Genomic DNA, 17,148 nt, shown 5'->3' with positions numbered 1-17,148 from the left:
GCCTGTCACCAAAACCTATTTACTTGATTTATCTTACAGCAGCCTTCTAAGGCCACGTACATAATGGGCACTCACTTTGTGATGGGAAAATAAATTATTTAGTCTGGGCAACCTGACAGTGTTATTATTAAGTTATTAATTCACTGAGAAGGAGGAAATTCCCTGAACAACCTTTTTTATGCCTAAATTAGAACATTATTAGTAAATATGCAGAGTTTCCTAGAACCTAGAGCTGGGAAGAATTTAAGAATCATAAACAGAGCTTTTTACAGACAAGAAATATGAGAGATTTGTCCAAGCTCATGGCCATTCAGTGGTGAAACCTGGGATAAGGAAAGATAAGGATAGGATATCAATGTCTTAAGAAAATGGGCATAACCCTCTGCTTCACAGGTTGGCTATCAAGATAAAATAATATTGGCCGGTGCTGCGGCTCACTAGGCTAATCCTCCACCTGCAGCGCCAGCACACCAGGTTCTAGTCCTGGTCGGGGCACCAGATTCTGTCCCGGTTGCCCCTCTTCCAGGCCAGCTCTCTGCTATGGCCGGGGAGTGCAGTGGAGGATGGCCCAAGTGCTTGGGCCCTGCACCCGCATGGGAGTCCAGGATAAGCACCTGGCTCCTGCCTTCAGATCAGCGCGGGGCGCCGGCCGCAGTGCACCAGCTGCAGCAGCCATTGGAGGGTGAACCAACGGCAAAGGAAGACCTTTCTCTCTGTCTCTCTCTCTCTCACTGTCCACTCTGCCTGTCAAAAAATAAAAATAAAAAAATTTAAAAAGATAAAATAATATATGAAGAACACAGTATTGTGCCTGACATTTAATAGTCACTCTATACTATCTTTTACTTCTCAAGAGTTTCCTCCACCAATCTCTCCCATCACTTTTTTGTGGACGGAAGGAGAAGTCCAAGATACAATTGAGGATGATACACTTTGCTGATGATTTTCTGATGTGTATATTGCATTCACAATAAATAAGAGCAAATTATATGCAGCTGGGAATAGGACTCACCTGGAGGATGCAGAGGAAGCACCTGACTCCAATATTCACAAATAAGTCTATACAAGTTTCAAGGACTTTCAACTTGAAGACTGAGCATCCCTAACGTTGAGAGTAAGCAGTTTAGAGCCAGCTGTTCAACCTTATGCTCCACACGTACTTTCCAATCCCTCTTCCAGTTTTTATTCAAACTTTTCATAAGCTTCTACGCAGTTCTGGCTTTCTCTTTCCAACTTCCAATTCACTCCCGAATCCATTCAAGTTCCACAATCAGCCCAGCACTCCACTGACACTCTCACCAAAGTCATCAGTGACTATCTATCTGCTGGAACACCAAGGGCCACTCTTCTGTCCGTACCTCCCTCAATCTCTCTGCAGCTGTGAGACTGCTGGACATGCCCTTTTTGGAATTCTTCACTCCCTCAGTCCATGACACTCCTCAGCACTCTCCTTTTACCTCTCAGTCTCTTCTCTCACTACTGTCTCCTTAAAAGTTGTGTTCCAGGGTTACACCTTCCAGGTGAGTTTATTTATCTTTTCTCCTGGTTTCAGCTGCCACCTAATAACTTCCAAATCACTATCACTAGCCTAGACTTTTCATATGCCTAAGTATGATTCTACTACATGTCACCAGTGGCACCTCAAATCAACCACCACCAACAAACTAATCTTCTCTTAATATATATCTGCCTCCAGTGTCTGTATGTAGTACCACCACACAGTAGTCCATGCTATAAACCTCTAAGCTTCCCTCAACTCCTTCTTTTCCCTAACCCTATCATGTGTAATCAATTGATTCGATCTTCTGATATCAGCTCCTATATGTTCCTCTTCTTCTTCTTCTTCTTCTTTTTTTTTTTTTTTTTTTTTTTTTTTTTTTTTTTTGAGAGGCGGAGTGGACAGAGAGAGAGAGACAGAGAGAAAGGTCTTCCTTTGCCGTTGGTTCACCCTCCAATGGCCGGCACACCGCACTGATCCGAAGGCAGGAGCCAGGTGCTTCTCCTGGTCTCCCATGGGGTGCAGGGCCCAAGGACTTGGGCCATCCTCCACTGCACTCCTGGGCCACAGCAGAGAGCTGGCCTGGAAGAGGGGCAACCGGGACAGAATCCGGCGCTCCGACCGGGACTAGAACCCGGTGTGATGGCGCTGCAGGCGGAGGATTAGCCTAGTGAGCTGCGGCGCCGGCCTATATATTCTTCTAATTCATCACTCCTGTGCCTATTGGACTACTTCAGCAGCTTCCCATCGACCTCCTTGCTCATATTTTATCATATGTAGTTCTATCTCTGTTTTGCCTGCAAAATAATCCAAAATGAACACAGAACCATGCTTTTTTCCCTACTTAACTTCCCTACTTCTAATGATTCTCCAGGTAAGAGGCTCTGGAATTAGGCAGACCTCTGCACTTTGGAATCCACAGTCTACACTCAATAGAAATGCCCCTCAGCAAGTTACTCAATTTCTCGGCACCTCCGTCTTTTCACCTGTGAGTGTGCCAGAGCATTCAGTCAGAGAATACCTATGAAGCACTTAATACAGTTCCTTGTATATAGTAGGTGGTAGCTGCCAATGATCATATTATTATGTTGGTACACAAATTCACTAGCAGAGCATACCTGGCCTTCTTGAACTGACCTTTGCTCACAACGCCAGCCTCCTCCCAGGAGATGTCCTGCCTCTCACTTTCTGCTCCTGCAAACTCAACTACTTATGGTTACTTACCATTACACATCTTTCTGTTTAAAACACATACTCACTTCATATCCACACAAGTAAAGTCTTATTCTTTAGGCTTAGTGAGGTGTCACCTTCACCAGGAAGCTGTCTCCTCAAAAGTATTAAACAAGTTGTCTTCTAGAGAGAGAGGATTCTATCAAGGCTCTTCCCACTTTACATTACAAACATCTACCTTTAAATCTGCTTCTCCCACTACATTACAAATTCTTTGCAGGCAGGGACTATAAATTATTCTCCTTTGTACCCATGGTACCTAATATAGCCCATTAAGAAGTCAACATATGATTGCATGGGTGAAAGCGAAAGTGCATAGTCATCCACTCCCCAGTTTTACCTAAATTTAGGTCAATTCTTAGCACAAGGGAGTCCCATGATAACTCTAATTCAACCTAGGTGAAGTCAACTATTTTGTCAGAGGACAAGTTGAAAATAATAGGAGCCGGAAGTTGTGGCACAGCGGGTTAAAACCCAGGCCTGAAGTGCCAGCATCTCATATGGGCACCGGTTCTAGTACCAGCTGCTCCTCTTCTGATCCAGCTCTCTGCTGTGATGCTAGATGATGGCCCAAGTCCTTGGGCCCCTGCACCACGTGGGAGACCCAGAAGATGCTACTGGCTTCGGATGGGCACAGCTCTGGCCACTGCGGCCATCTGGGGAGTCAACCACTGGATGGAAGACCTCTCTGTCTCTACCTCTCTCTGTAACTCTTTCAAATAAATAAAATAAATCTTTTAAAAAAAAGAAAATAGTAGGACCCAGTAAGCACCACTCTGCTTACTGGCTATAAGCTCTGTATTGGGCAGATTTTCATCTTGGCAACTAAAATACCTGAGAGAAGCTGCATATGAAGCAAAGTTGTTTATTCTGGATCACAGTCCTGAAGATTCACAGTGCAAGACTGGGCAGGCTCTGTTATGCAGCCATCCAGTGAAGCCAAAGGATGGCAAAGGAACAATCAAATGGCAAGTAAGGAAGCCGAGAGGGTCAGGCCCAACGCTGAGGCTTTTATAAACAACCCTCTCTTGAGAACTACCTTCCAAGCACAAGCCCCAAGAGACCTAAGGACTGCCCACTAGACCCACTCCTTAACCTCGATGACTGGATTACGTTTCCATGCTCAAAGTACCACTAATTTATGACTTTAGAGATTAAATGATCATAAGGTTTGGGAGCCATATCCTATTCAAACCATAGCATGCTGTAATCAAGCCTGAAACAGAAAGTGAATAATTTTCTCAGTTACTGGTAAGTGCAGGCAGCAACGAAGAGAAGGCCCTGCAGAAACGCTGACAACAGGGAGGTGGTGGGACACAGTTATTTGGCCTTAGGAGAATTAACATTCACCAAATTCTGATTTGGTGATTTCTCCACATCAAAGAATTTAATTACTGGGACCAGCAATGTGGCACAGCAGGTAAAGCCACCACCTGCAACACTGGCATATCATGTGGGCAGCAGTTCATGTCCCAGCTGCTCCACTTCCGATCCAGCTAATGGCCTGGGAAAAGCAGCAGAAGATGGTGCAAGTGCTTGGGCCCCTGCTACCCATGTGGGAGACCCAGATGAATTTCCTGGCCTCTGGCTTCAGCCTGACCCAGCAGCAGCCACCTCGGGAGTAAATCAGCAGATAGCGGATCTCTCTCAGTCTCAGTCTCTCCCTCTCTCTGACTTTCAAAATAAATAAATCTTTAAATAAAAAGAATTTAAATACTACTGAAATAAATGGTACAGGACTAATTCAATAGTTAACAAAGTATACATATTTTAATGTTTAGGTAATTAAACTTTTAATTTAGAAATAACAGAAAAGACAGCAATTGATGAAAATGACGCAAATGCACACAACGTTAACACTACAGAAAAGCAGACAGTACTTGAGAAGTCTCATGAACCACCACACACACAACAGCAAAGACGGCCTCACAGCAGTGCTTTCTGATGCAGGCTAGGAAAGGCCTAGTGATGGTGGTGTTCATGAAGGAAGGTGCTGATAAGGTAAATGAAGGGTGTCAAATAAAACAGGCAAAATTCAATTCTCATAATACAAATCAGCTTATTTTGGGATAAGCTTGTATTAAGAAAACCATGGCATGGTACTCTGTAGGCATTATTACGCTGATATGGAACAACATCCAATATAGGAGAAAAGGCTAGATGCAGTAGGTAAATACGGTAGGTAACCTTTAAGAATACCAAAACAGGGACCGGTGCTGTGGCACAGTGGGTAAAGCCCTTGCATGCAGCACTAGCATCCCACATGGGCTCCAGTTTTAGTCCCGGCTGCTCCACTTCCAATCCAGCTCCCTGTTAATGTGCCTAGGAAAGTTCCTGGCTCCAGGCTTCAGCCTGGCCCAGCCCTGCCCAGCCCTGGCCATTGAGGCCATTTTGGGGAGTGAACCAGCAACCAGAAGATCTCTGTCTCCTTCCTTCCCTCCTTCTTTCTGTAACTCTCTCTTGCAAATAAATAAATCAATTTTAAAAAACAATGTTAAAATACGCCATATATACTGAAACTATTATTTTTAATTTTCCTCAGTAGAATGGAAGCTGCATAAAGGCAGATTTTGGCCTATTTTGTTCCCCCTGCACCCCCAATACTAGAACAAGCCTGGCAAGTCAATGAAACAATAACACTGGCTGTTTCCACAGAGGGCACTGGATAACTATGGGGGGTAAGAATGAGAGACTTAATTCCCACTGCATACTGTATTTTTAAATGTGTACCATGTTCACATATTACTTCTTCAAAAAGTGGTTCTTTTAAAAAGGTAGTCGAGATTCTACAGACAGGATTCTTTCATTAAATTTCCTTTCATCTCTAACATTAGCCAGGTACTGAAAATGTAGCAAAAGAATTAAGCAGACTTGATGTGAATGACACTCACGCTGTCAATATAAAATCTCAACACAGACACTGGATTGGCTTAACCACTTTAGAAAAATTTGCTTTCATTTACTACAGCTGAAGATCTGCATATCTGTATGACTCAGTATGCTACTCCATACCCCCTACATGAAGCATTTACCACAGTCATAGCTTTTTCACAGATGTATATCTATTACATGGCGGGGAGGTGTAGGGACAGGGTAGATAGGAGGGATACTTCTCTGAAAATAGCTTTCCAACTTTTGGAACCATGTTTCATATACTCACAATAAATAAAATCAACAAAAATGGAGGGAGGGGAGCCTAATATGATACACAAACAAAATCAAATGAGCCAAAGTGTATTTCAGATGAATAACATAATCACACTGAAGGAACAGGACCGCACACAGGAAAGAACTAACCCATTAACTTTTAAAAAAATATGCATTTATTTATTTGAAAGGTAGAATAACTGAAAAAGACAGAAACAGATCCCTTCCATATACTGGTTCACTCCCCAAATGACCACAACAGCCAGATCTGGGCCAGGCCAAAGCCAGAAACTCCATCTGGGTCTCCCACATGGCTGTCAGAAGACACTTGAGCCATTATCTGCTGCTTTTCCCAGGCACATTAACAGGGAGCTAGACTGGAAACAGAACAGGTAGGACTCCAACTGGCACTCCAATATGGGATGTCAAAATCTCAAGCAACAGCTAACCCTGCTGCACCACAATGCCCTGCCCCATTAACTTCTGAACACGGTATTTGAACCATAGGCCATCAAACTAACAGTAAAAAGAAAATGCTTAACTCCAGTTGGTGGATATCATTTTCACAGAGGTATAGATTAGCAAATTTGAACTACTTTCCAGGCATGTAATATGCAAGTAAGTAAATACTGTTCATAAAGGGAGCAAGATTCTCACTGTTGAAGAAAGAAGATTAAAGGTTGAATTCCTTAGACCAATTAAAGTTAGGTAGAGTGTTAAGGCAAAGCGAAACAAAAATGATTCAAGAATTGGGCAGGTACCAGAGCCAGGGCAGGTTCTAAGAACTCCAAACAACAATGTGATATGACAGTATTTACAGAAAAACACAGAAATGAGGCATGAGAAAATAACTCAACTGGCTACACTTTAGCCAAGCAACCAGTCAACTGGCTACAGCTAATCCAGTTAATTGTTTACAGCTTAATTAGTAATTGGCTACAGGGCTCTGTGCAACCAACCCAAGCTCAGTTACTGTGATTAAATTCTATATCAGTTTGGTCTGCTAGGCCCAGTGCAGGAGTTCTGTCCAAGTGAATAGCCTTTTAAATTTTTATTTAACAGGAATTGCAAATGTGAAAAGGGAAATGGAATGAATATGCCCCACAGCGTAGGGTTGGAATTGGAGGTGTTGGTGTGAACTCACAGTTTTTAATAGATATGCAAAAGAACAGGAAACCCACAGCCCCTGTTAACTGTCTACTAAGCAGGCATGGAAACAATGACACCATAATAGCTTTGAGCACACCCTGCATGGAGATCTGGTTTCTAAAAACATAATATCATGCAGGGGCCATTGGACAGGGGAAACACCGAAGAATCTGGACTATCCTGATGTACCAGGAAACAAACAAGTGATCAAAGAACAATGACAACATATCAGAAAAACACTAGGCCAGCGCCATGGCTCAATAAGCTAATCCTCCGCCTGCGGCGCCAGCACACCAGGTTCTAGTCCCGGTTGGGGCGCCGGATTCTGTCCTGGTTGCCCCTCTTCCAGGCCAGCTCTCTGCTATGGCCCGGGAGTGCAGTGGAGGATGCCCCAAGTCCTTGGTCCCTGCACCCCATGGGAGACCAGGGGAAGCACCTGGCTCCTAGCTTCGGATCAGCACAGTGCGCCGGCCGCAGTGCGCCGGCCGCAGTGGCCATTGAGGGGTGAACCAACGGAAAAGGAAGACCTTTCTCTCTCTCTCATTGTCCACTATGCCTGTCAAAAAAAAAAAAAGACAGACAGACATGAAGGCAGCTTGAAAGCATTCCCACTGATCAAATCTGGGACAAAAAAAAAAAACATGATTGACTGTAAAGAATTACAACCCACTAAACAATATAAGAATCGATGAGATCAGAGAGAGAGATTAATTAATCGATTACTTGATTAGGGGAAAACCAACTAATAAATGTAAAAGAAATGATGGAATTAGAAAAAAAAATCTTCATTTAGTAACAATCATAGTAATAACTGATTCAGAAAAAATCATCAAGGGATCCCAAAACAAGTGAGTTCAAGTTTGAGGGGTACAGGAGGTCTACATAGTTTCAAAGTATCTCCCTGAAAGATAGTTATTACTTACAAAGGGAAAATCATAATAGTATAAAATAGTATTTTTATATGAAGAAATCAGTGGAACCCATCTTAACATCAAAGGTAACATCCCCCAAAATGACACAAATCAACATCATTTGCTGCTTGAAGCACTGAGAAAACACAGCACATCTACTATATGCCTGCCAAAAATGCATAATGTGGAATCTAATCATGACCAGACAAGCCTCAAATGAGGTTTAAACATTCTATTTAAAGGGGGGGGGGGGGAGGATATTTTGGCACAGCAGGCAAAGCTGCCACCAGAAGCGCTGGCATCCCATATGTGTGGTGAACAGTCCCCAGCTGCTCCATTTCCAATCCAACACCCGCTAATGGCCTGGGAAAAGCAGCAAGATGAACTAAGTGTTTGGGCCCCTGCTACCCACGTGGAAGACCTGGAAGAAGCTCCCGGCTCCTGGCCTCAGCCTGGCCCTGCCCCAGGCATTGTAACCATCTGAGGAGTAAACCAGAGAATGGAAGATCTCTCTCTGTAACTGACTTTCAAATTAATTAATTAATTAATTTAAAAAAAAAGGAAAGAAATAAACCTTGGCCAGCGCCGCAGCTCACTAGGCTAATCCTCCACCTTGTGGTGCCGGCACACCGAGTTCTAGTCCCGGTCGGGGAGCCGGATTCTGTCCCGGTTGAGGCCAGCTCTCTGCTGTGGCCAGTGAGTGCAGTGGAGGATGGCCCAAGTACTTGGGCCCTGCACCCCGTGGGAGACCAGGAGAAGTACCTGGCTCCTGCCATCGGATCAGCCCGGTGTGCCGGCCATTGGAGGGTGAACCAACGGCAAAGGAAGACCTTTCTCTCTGTCTCTCTCTCTCACTGTCTACTCTGCCTGTCAAAAAATAAATAAATAAATAAACCTGGCCTAGATGCTTCAAAAATGCCAGCGTTGTAGAGACAAAATTGATGATTAAAGGAGATCCCCCCAAAAAGGCAACCAAATACACTTCTGAATGCACCTCATGGCTGTTTTTTTGGTTTTAAGACTTATTTTATTTGAAAGGCAGAGTTACAAAGTCAAAGATCTTCCATCTGCTAGTTCACTCCTCAAATGGCCCTAATGGTCGGGGTTGGGCCGGGCTGAAGCCAACAGTCTGGAATTCCGCTTGGTCTTCCACATGGGCAGGAGGGGGTGAAGTACTTGAGTCATCTTCCACTGCTTTCCCAGGCACATTAGCAGGGAGCTGGCTGGGAAGCCAAGCAGTGCTCTCACATGGGATGCTCCTTTAATCTGCTGCCTAGCAGATTAACCTGCTGCACCACAATGCCGGCAGCTGGTTTTATGCTTTGTTTTGTTTTTCTATGTTGGTTTTTTGTTGCCAGAAGTCTTTGTGGATAAGCCAATCAGGACAACTGATGAAGTACAAATAAGGCCTGTAGATCAGATAACAGCATTTGATGATCATAAGGTTATTAGGAAGAGAATATCCTTGTTGTTAGGAAATGTACACTGATGGTTTAGGCACTGTAGCTGTAACCTTCTACTGAATAGTTCAGGAGGAAAAAAGGGAGAGAAAAAAGGACACAACGAATGTAGTAACATATTAACACCTGGGGGATGTGATGAAGGTTGCATGAGAATTTTTGGACTATTACAATTTTTCTGTATGTGCAGAATTAGGCTAAAGTTAAAAGAGTCAGCACATAATTGACATTTGTTGGCAGTAACAGTGGTAAGCTAAGATCTGGTTAATGTCTAAAGACATAAAGTGCCAGAATATAACCCTAACCGTGATGTAGTCTGAAAAGTTTCCTCAACTAACCCCAGCATGTTCTATATACACTATCTGAAGAATGAACTTTGGCATACAATAGATATACTTAGGACCTCATACAAGGTGAGAAATCTGTAAAGTACCCAAAGGACTTTAATATAAATTAGCAGATTCATCTAAGCCATACAATCCAAAATCACCATCACTGTGCTCTATGAAAGGTGAGACGCGTGCCAAGACAGAGTAAGCACGTTTCTTCTAAAGTTTGGAAGGTAAATAAGATGAATTATCTTGCCTAGAAATGTTTTATTCTATTTTAGATTTTTTTAAGATTTATTTAAATCACAAGGAGAGGAGAAGCAGAGAGAGAGAGAGAGAGAGAGAGAGAGAGAGAGAGAGAGAATGAGAGTCTTCCATTGATAATTTACTCCCCAATTGGCCAAAACGGCCAGAGCTGCACCGATCCAAAGCCAGGAGCCAGGAGCTTCTTCTGGGTCTCCCATGTGGGCGCCACAGCACCGGCCCCTAGATTTGTTGTTTAAACTACTAGGTATGAATGGAACTGTATAAGAATAGATGTATAGGGGCCCCGCTGTGGTACAGCCAGTTAACGCCCTGGCCTGAAGGGTTGGCATCTCACATGGGTGCCAGTTCAAGTCCTGGCTGCTCCTCTTCAGATCCAGCTCTCTGCTATGGCCTGGGAAAGCAGTAGAAGATGGCCCAAGTGCTTGAGCCCCTGCACCAGCGTGGGAGACCCAGAAGAGGCTCCTGGCTTCAGATTGGTACAGCTGTGGCCATCTGGGGAGTGAACCAGAGGATAGAAGACCTCTCTCTCTCTCTCTGCCTCTTTCTCTCTGTTAACTCTGACTTTCAAATAAATAAATAAATCAATCTTTAAAAAAATATAGATGTAATAGATGTATAAAAGAGGACAAGAATGAAAGTATTCTGGCTGCATTAGTACCAAAGATAATATGGTAGATGAAAAACTTCAAGGACTCTAAATAAATCTGTAATTTATGAAAACTTCCTTTAAATTTAAAAAACCACTATCTTTTCTTCAGAGCATTTCCAAAAAACAGCGTCAATACACAAGACAGAAAAATTACATGGGCTGGAACACAAATTATTTCAGCTAAAGAAATGGCATCAGATGAAGAAGGATTTTTGATCGCCTAAAAATATGTCTACAGGGGCTGGCGCTATGGTGTAGTAGGTTAAGCATCCACCTGCGGTGCCGGCATCCCATAAGGGTGCCAGTTCATTCAGGTCCTGGCTGCTCCACTTCCAATCCAGCTCCCTGCTTACGGCCTGGGAAAGCAGTGAAAGATGGCCTGAGCATTAAGGTTCCTGGACCCATGTGGGAGACTAGGAAGAAGCTCCTGGCTTCTGCCTTCGGATCTGCCAACCTCCAGACATTGCGGCCATTTGGGGAGTGAAACAGCAGATGGAGGACCTCTCCAGACCTCTCTCTCTGTGCCTCAGTCTGGAACTCTGCCTCTCAAATAAATAAATAAATAAATCTTTTAAAAAATATATCTCCACAAATAATTTGATCTCATCCTCCCAAACCACCACCAAAAGGTATAGCCTAACTGCCTTCCCCTGAGTGTCGACTGGACTTAGGGACTCACTTGCACCAAACGGAATACAGCAGAAGTGACAGCATGTATATTCAAAATTGGACATAAAAGGTCTATGATTTCCTTCTTGCAAGACTTGCTCTTGAGGACGCCAACTGACACTGTGAAAGCTTGCAGTCCTGGAGAGACCAGAGGCCTCTGGACAGTCATTTGAGTGCACCAACCTGGAAGCAGATCCTCCAGGCCCAGTCAAGCCTTCACGCAGCTGCAGCACTGGTCCAATGCTTGACTGCAGCTCATCAGCTGCTCTGAGCCAGAACCATCAAGCTAAGCTGCTCCCGACTCCTGACCCACACAAACTGTGACATAAACAAAGTTATAGAACAAGAGATACCTAAAACAGGGTTTAATAATTGTTCCTTTTGCAGAACATAATTCTATAGAAATATTTACTCTGAAATTGACTGTTATTTACAAAGATAGAGTCTCTGTTTCCAGGAATGTGGGGGCTAGCATTGCGGCGTAGCAGGTAAAGCCACCGGCTGCAACACCAGCATCCCAAATGGGCACCAGTTTGTGTCCTGGCTACTCCACTTCCAATTCAGCTCCCTACTAATGGCCTGGGAAAAAGCAACAGAAGATGATCCAGTTGTTTGGACCTCTGCTACCCACATGAGAGACCTACATGAAGCTCCTGGCTTTGGCCTGGCCCAACCCTATCTGGGGAATAAACCAGCAGATGGAAGATCTCTCACCTTGTCTCTCCCTCTCTCTCTAACTCTTTCAAATAAGAAAATAAATTGTTTGTTTTTTGGGTATTTGTTGTTGGTGTTGTTTTTTCGGACAGAGTCCACAGAGGCACAAGGCCATAGGAGCTACAGTACCTGGTACCAGGACTTCGGGGACAAAGTTGAGTAGAACCCATAGAAAGTCGCACTGAGTGGATGCCCTGCCCACCCTGTCTTATCTCAGGAATTTGAAAGGCCAGTGTATGGATGGAGATCATGAAGCGTTTGGTAGTGTGGAAGAAGGTCCAGGGGTGTGCTTTGTAATTGGCCAGGGTCCAGGATCCCAAAGTACCTCAAATCCCCAAGGGGAGAGCAAGGTTGACAGGAGATCCTGGATCCGAGTCACAACACCAATGTAAGGCTACCACAAAACACATCAAACACCAGAGTTAGAGGAAAGGTTTATTGTAGGGTGGGGGAAGCCAGACAGGCCAGGAGAAGAGGATGACGGGGGGGGGGGGGGGGGGGGTTGAGAGAGAGATCAAGAGAGAAGGTGAAGAAGAAAGAGCTCTGGAGAAAAAGCAATAAATCTTTAAAAATAAGTACGTTTTCAGGAATGACTAAAATAGGACCAAAAAAATGACTCCCTCAAAATGCCAGGGATAAATCAAATTAGAATAACCATATTAAACCATTACTAGAACTTATTTATTCTGTAGATTAAAAAAATAAACATTTTGGCAGAAGAAATAAGTGGTATGGAGAGAATGGAGGCATATACTGGGGGTAAGGTTTTAAGAAATTTTAAGAGAGAGTTCTGGATTTACTTTAAATGCCATTAGTTTGACAAAGTACAGGTCCTCCTCTAAAAGACTCTGCATCTGTACATAAAGAAGTGGGAAATCTGAACTTCGATGTAAAATTTCCTGTCAGTCAACTTCAAAAAAAAAAAAAAAAAAAAAAAACAACAACAACTGAGGTCAAATATCTTCCCAAGAGAATCAGCACTGCGATTTCTCACTGTCCAGCACTCCTCCCCCTCCATCCCTAACTACACTAATTGTATCAGCTAGTCTCTAAACTCTAACTTCTGCCAGCAACCTTTCCTAAATCAGAAGTGAGACTGTATTTCCCCATTAGGACACTTGCATGCTAGGGTCCCATGTCAACCAGAAACTGACACAAAGGAGAAAGATCACACATCAGCCTGGGGCTGAGGCCCTGTCCTGCCCTCACGTGCTGAACTACAAATGTCTCCTTATTCTGGAACTAAGTGCTTTGTTAGCAAAATAGGGATAATGTCTAATTTACAAGGTTATTATTATTATAAAGATTCATTACCACCTGTATACAGAAAGGCCAGGCATAATGTAACCACTCAATAAATAGCAGCTGCTTGTTAATAACCCTTTTGCTTATCTGTACTAATGGTATACTTTGGTTTGTTTTATTTTTTGTGGCAAAAGACTATCCTTTTTCAAAAGATTCATTTATTTCAAAGGCAGAGTGACAGAGAGAAAAGGAGACACAGAGATCTTCCATCTGCTGGCTCACTACCCAAACAGCCAGAACAGGCAGGGCTGGCCCAGGCTGAAGTCATATATGGGTGGCAGGATCCCAGGCATCATCCGCTAACTTCCCAGACACATTAGCAGGAAGCTGGATCCAAAGTGGAGCAGCAAGAACTCAAATCAGCACTGTAATATGGAACGCCAGTATCACAAGCGATGGCTTAACCTACTGTGACAAGACACCTATCCTAGGGGCACTTTGCAAACCAAGAAAACAAGGACCCAAGCCATCAGAATATATTTGTGCCTCATACTCAGATGCAAAGGGATGTCCAGGGGGTTAACATGGACTTGGGACTCATCATAATTTCTGAAATATAGTATTTTATAAGCTGAAATCAAAACTGAGTACTTAATCAATAAGCCCAAGTACCTACTGTATAATCAATATTTATATAAACTGGAACCAGCATTGTGGCTGGTAAAACTGCCACCTGGGGCACTAGCATCCCATATAGGCGCTGGTTTGAGTCCTGCTACTTCACTTCTGATCTAGCTCTCTGCTAATGGCCTGGGAAAAGTAAAAGATGGCCCAAGTACTTGGGCCCCCACTACCCACGTAAAGACCTCAAAGAAGCTCCTAGCTTCTAGCCTCAGCCTGGCCCAGCCCCAGCTATGGTGGCCATCTGAGAAGTAAACCAGCTGATGAAAGATTTCTGTCTCTCCCCCTCTCTATTACTCTTTCAAATAAATAAATAAATCTTTAAAAATATATATTTATATAAACTTATCATATACTTTATAGAACTCCAAATAACTTTCCCCTCTATAACAAATTTTATTACTAAAATGGTTCAAGTCTCAGCTACTTCATTTTCAACCCAGCTTCCTGCTTAATGTGCCTGAGAAGGCAGTAGATGGTAGTCCAAGCACTTGCGATCCTGCCACCCAGTGGGAGATTCAAACAGACTTTTGGTTTTCGCCTGGCCCAATAGTTGTCACAGCCATTTGGGGATTGAACCAGTGGCAGATGGAAGATACCTCTGTCTCTCCCTCTCTGACACTCTGCCTTTCAATTAAACAAATAAACAATTCTAACTTTAAGATCTATATATCTCCATACTTTTCATGGCCCTTGGGCCCTTGCATACATAAGGCTGAACGAATTTAACTTCCAATTCTCAATGTCTGTCCTTCTCAATATAAGCTTAAGTTTGTAAAAGGCATCTTTTCCAACAATATACATGTGTGTACACATTGCTTCCTAATAAAGCAAGTCTTAAGAGGCCAGGGCAATTATAATTTCTCCAGGCCCAGCACTTCATACGGTTCTGGTGCACAGTAAGTGCTTAATCAATCAATGTTAGTTGGGAGAACAAATAAGAGAACAGGCACCGAGGAGGCATGACGGGCAGCTAGCTTGTCAGCCATAAAGCTCCATTTTAACTTCTGAAATCCCTTCACAAATGTGTTTATAACTTGGCACAGCTAGTTTTATTTCCTTAAAAATGGAAATCCTTTATAACTTCCTAACTGAGAAAAGGGCTAATATTTGTCCTATGCCAGAAGACCTCAGTACATACGGCATGTAAGACCCAAGTTCTATCAGCAAACAAGGAATATGTCCTTAGATTTAGATTCTTCTACTTACATGTTCCTATGTTAGCACCTCCTCCTGTTTCTTTCCTTCATATTTTGCCCATTACATCTACCTACCTGAAAACTTTGCAGGAACAGCGAGAATACTTATATTATGTGCCTCCCTTCTCAAACTCCAGGACTCAAATTGGAATCTTGAGGCATATTAACAATAATTTCTCAGATGTATTGTCATTGGAAGGGCGAGGGGCTGACGTGGCACAGTGGGTAAAGCCACCACCTGAGACTCTGGTGTCCCATATGGGCATGGGTTCAGGTCCTGTCTGCTCCACTTCCGATCCAGCTCCCGCTATAGGCCCGGGAAGGGCAGTGGAAGATGGTCCAAGTACCCCTGACACCCACGTGGGAGACCTGGATAAAGCTTCTGGCTTTGCCCTGGCCCAGCCCCAGCCATTGCGGCCATCTGGGGAGCAAATCAATGGATGAAAGATTCTCTCTCTCTGGATGAGTGGGTGTGGGTCGCCCTCTGTAACTGACTTTCAAGTGAATAAATAAATCTGTGCCAAAAAAAAAAAAAAAAAAGAGGAGGGGGGGGAGGAGCTCTAACACAAAGTCAAATACACAACAGCTACATAGCAGAAATTTCCCATAGTTCTCCTGTGTGTGTGTAAAATTGGAAAGTGTCCTCCCCTTGACTCAGCAGACTCAAGAGAATGAATGAAATCTGTGTGTGAGGTACATGCAATTATGCATAAGGACGGCGTAAGCCACTTCAAAGGTTCACTGAAGCCCTGCTAGGTCCCAGGCATTACACTAGACTGTAGAAGACACAAGGAAGATGACAGGAGGGCTATGAAATTAGAAACCATACTGGTGGACCTAAAGCGTCCGGAGGCTGTTAAACTCTCCATTCTTCTCCAAAACTCTCTCCTGGTTCTCCACTAATCCCAACCTCTGCATTAGTGCCTATGCCAGTTCCTCTTCTTTCATCCTCCCTGTAAGTCAGTGGTTCTCAAAGTGTGGGCCTGGGAACAGCAGCATTAACATTTGGGAATTTGTTCAAAATGCAGCTTCTCAAGCCCTAACCCAGACCTACTAAAGCAGAAGAATATGGAGGTGGGACCCAGAAATTCATGTCCCACCAAGGCCTCGAACTGTCTGATGCGTGCTCATGTTTGAGAACTGCTCTGGTTTGAGTGTGGCCCCCAAAGCTGACATGTTGGAAACCTCACTCCCAATGCACGTGCTGAGGAGGAACCTTTAGAAGGTAATTAGGCCAGGAGGCTTCTGTCCTCATAAATGACTTAACACTGTTGCCGTGGGAACGGGTTCCTTACAAGGGATGAGTTCAGCCCTCTTTGCTGTCCCTCAGCCATGTGACGCCTCTGTCATGTGATGACATGGCAAGAAGGCCCTCACCAGTGCTGGCATCTTAATCTTGCAATTCCCGGCCTCCAGAACTATGAGGAAATAAACTTCTATTCTTTATAAATTATCTGCTCTGATATTATGTTACAGCAGCACAAAACAGACCAAGACAAGAATTGATCTAAGTTTAAACACCAATTTAAGTGACTTCCAAAAGTTCCATGCACTGTCCTTTCCAGAAATGACTCTGCATTTCTGAGGGGTAGCCGGACCCTTCTACTACCTCTACATGTACTACTGCTAACAATACAAGGGGTTTTCAAAAAGGTCATGGGAGGTGCATATTATAAAAACTGCATGGATTTCACATCTTTTTGCACCAAAATAAACTTTCCCACAAACTTCTGAAGTACCCTCATCACACCAACAGCTGCCACTTATTAAACATTTATAAGCTAGACATGTGCAAATTGCTACACCCTTGAGTGTATCTTTTTTTTTTTTTTTTTTTTTTTTGACAGGTAGAGTGGACAGTGAGAGAGAGAGAGACAGAGAGAAAGGTCTTCCTTTGCCGTTGGTTCACCCTCCAATGGCCGCCGCGGCCGGCGCACCGCGCTGATCCGATGGCAGGAGCCAGGTGCTTCTCCTGGTCTCCCATGGGGTGCAGGGCC

At 43.7% G+C, this 17,148-nt stretch overlaps 1 protein-coding gene across 12 annotated transcripts in view; it reads right to left on the bottom strand.

Moving 5' to 3' along the window:
- Positions 1–17,148, bottom strand: part of BTBD9 (BTB domain containing 9) — a 449,433-nt gene that overhangs the window by 427,488 nt on the left and 4,797 nt on the right. The window contains exon 1 of one of the 12 annotated variants that reach the window (XM_089333970.1): positions 1,013–7,650. The exons of the other annotated variants lie outside the window; for them this stretch is intronic. The gene's annotated coding sequence lies outside the window, so the exon portion shown is untranslated. Of the gene's footprint in view, positions 1–1,012; positions 7,651–17,148 lie in introns of those variants that run through there. 12 annotated transcript variants of the gene reach the window in all.

The sequence above is a fragment of the Oryctolagus cuniculus genome, chromosome 5, assembly GCF_051225735.1.
Source record: "Oryctolagus cuniculus isolate XC-2025 breed Fujian yellow rabbit chromosome 5, ASM5122573v1, whole genome shotgun sequence".
Taxonomy (NCBI): Eukaryota; Metazoa; Chordata; class Mammalia; order Lagomorpha; family Leporidae; genus Oryctolagus; species Oryctolagus cuniculus.
Note: the sequence above shows the minus strand (reverse complement) of the source record. Positions and strands in the feature narration are given on the sequence as shown.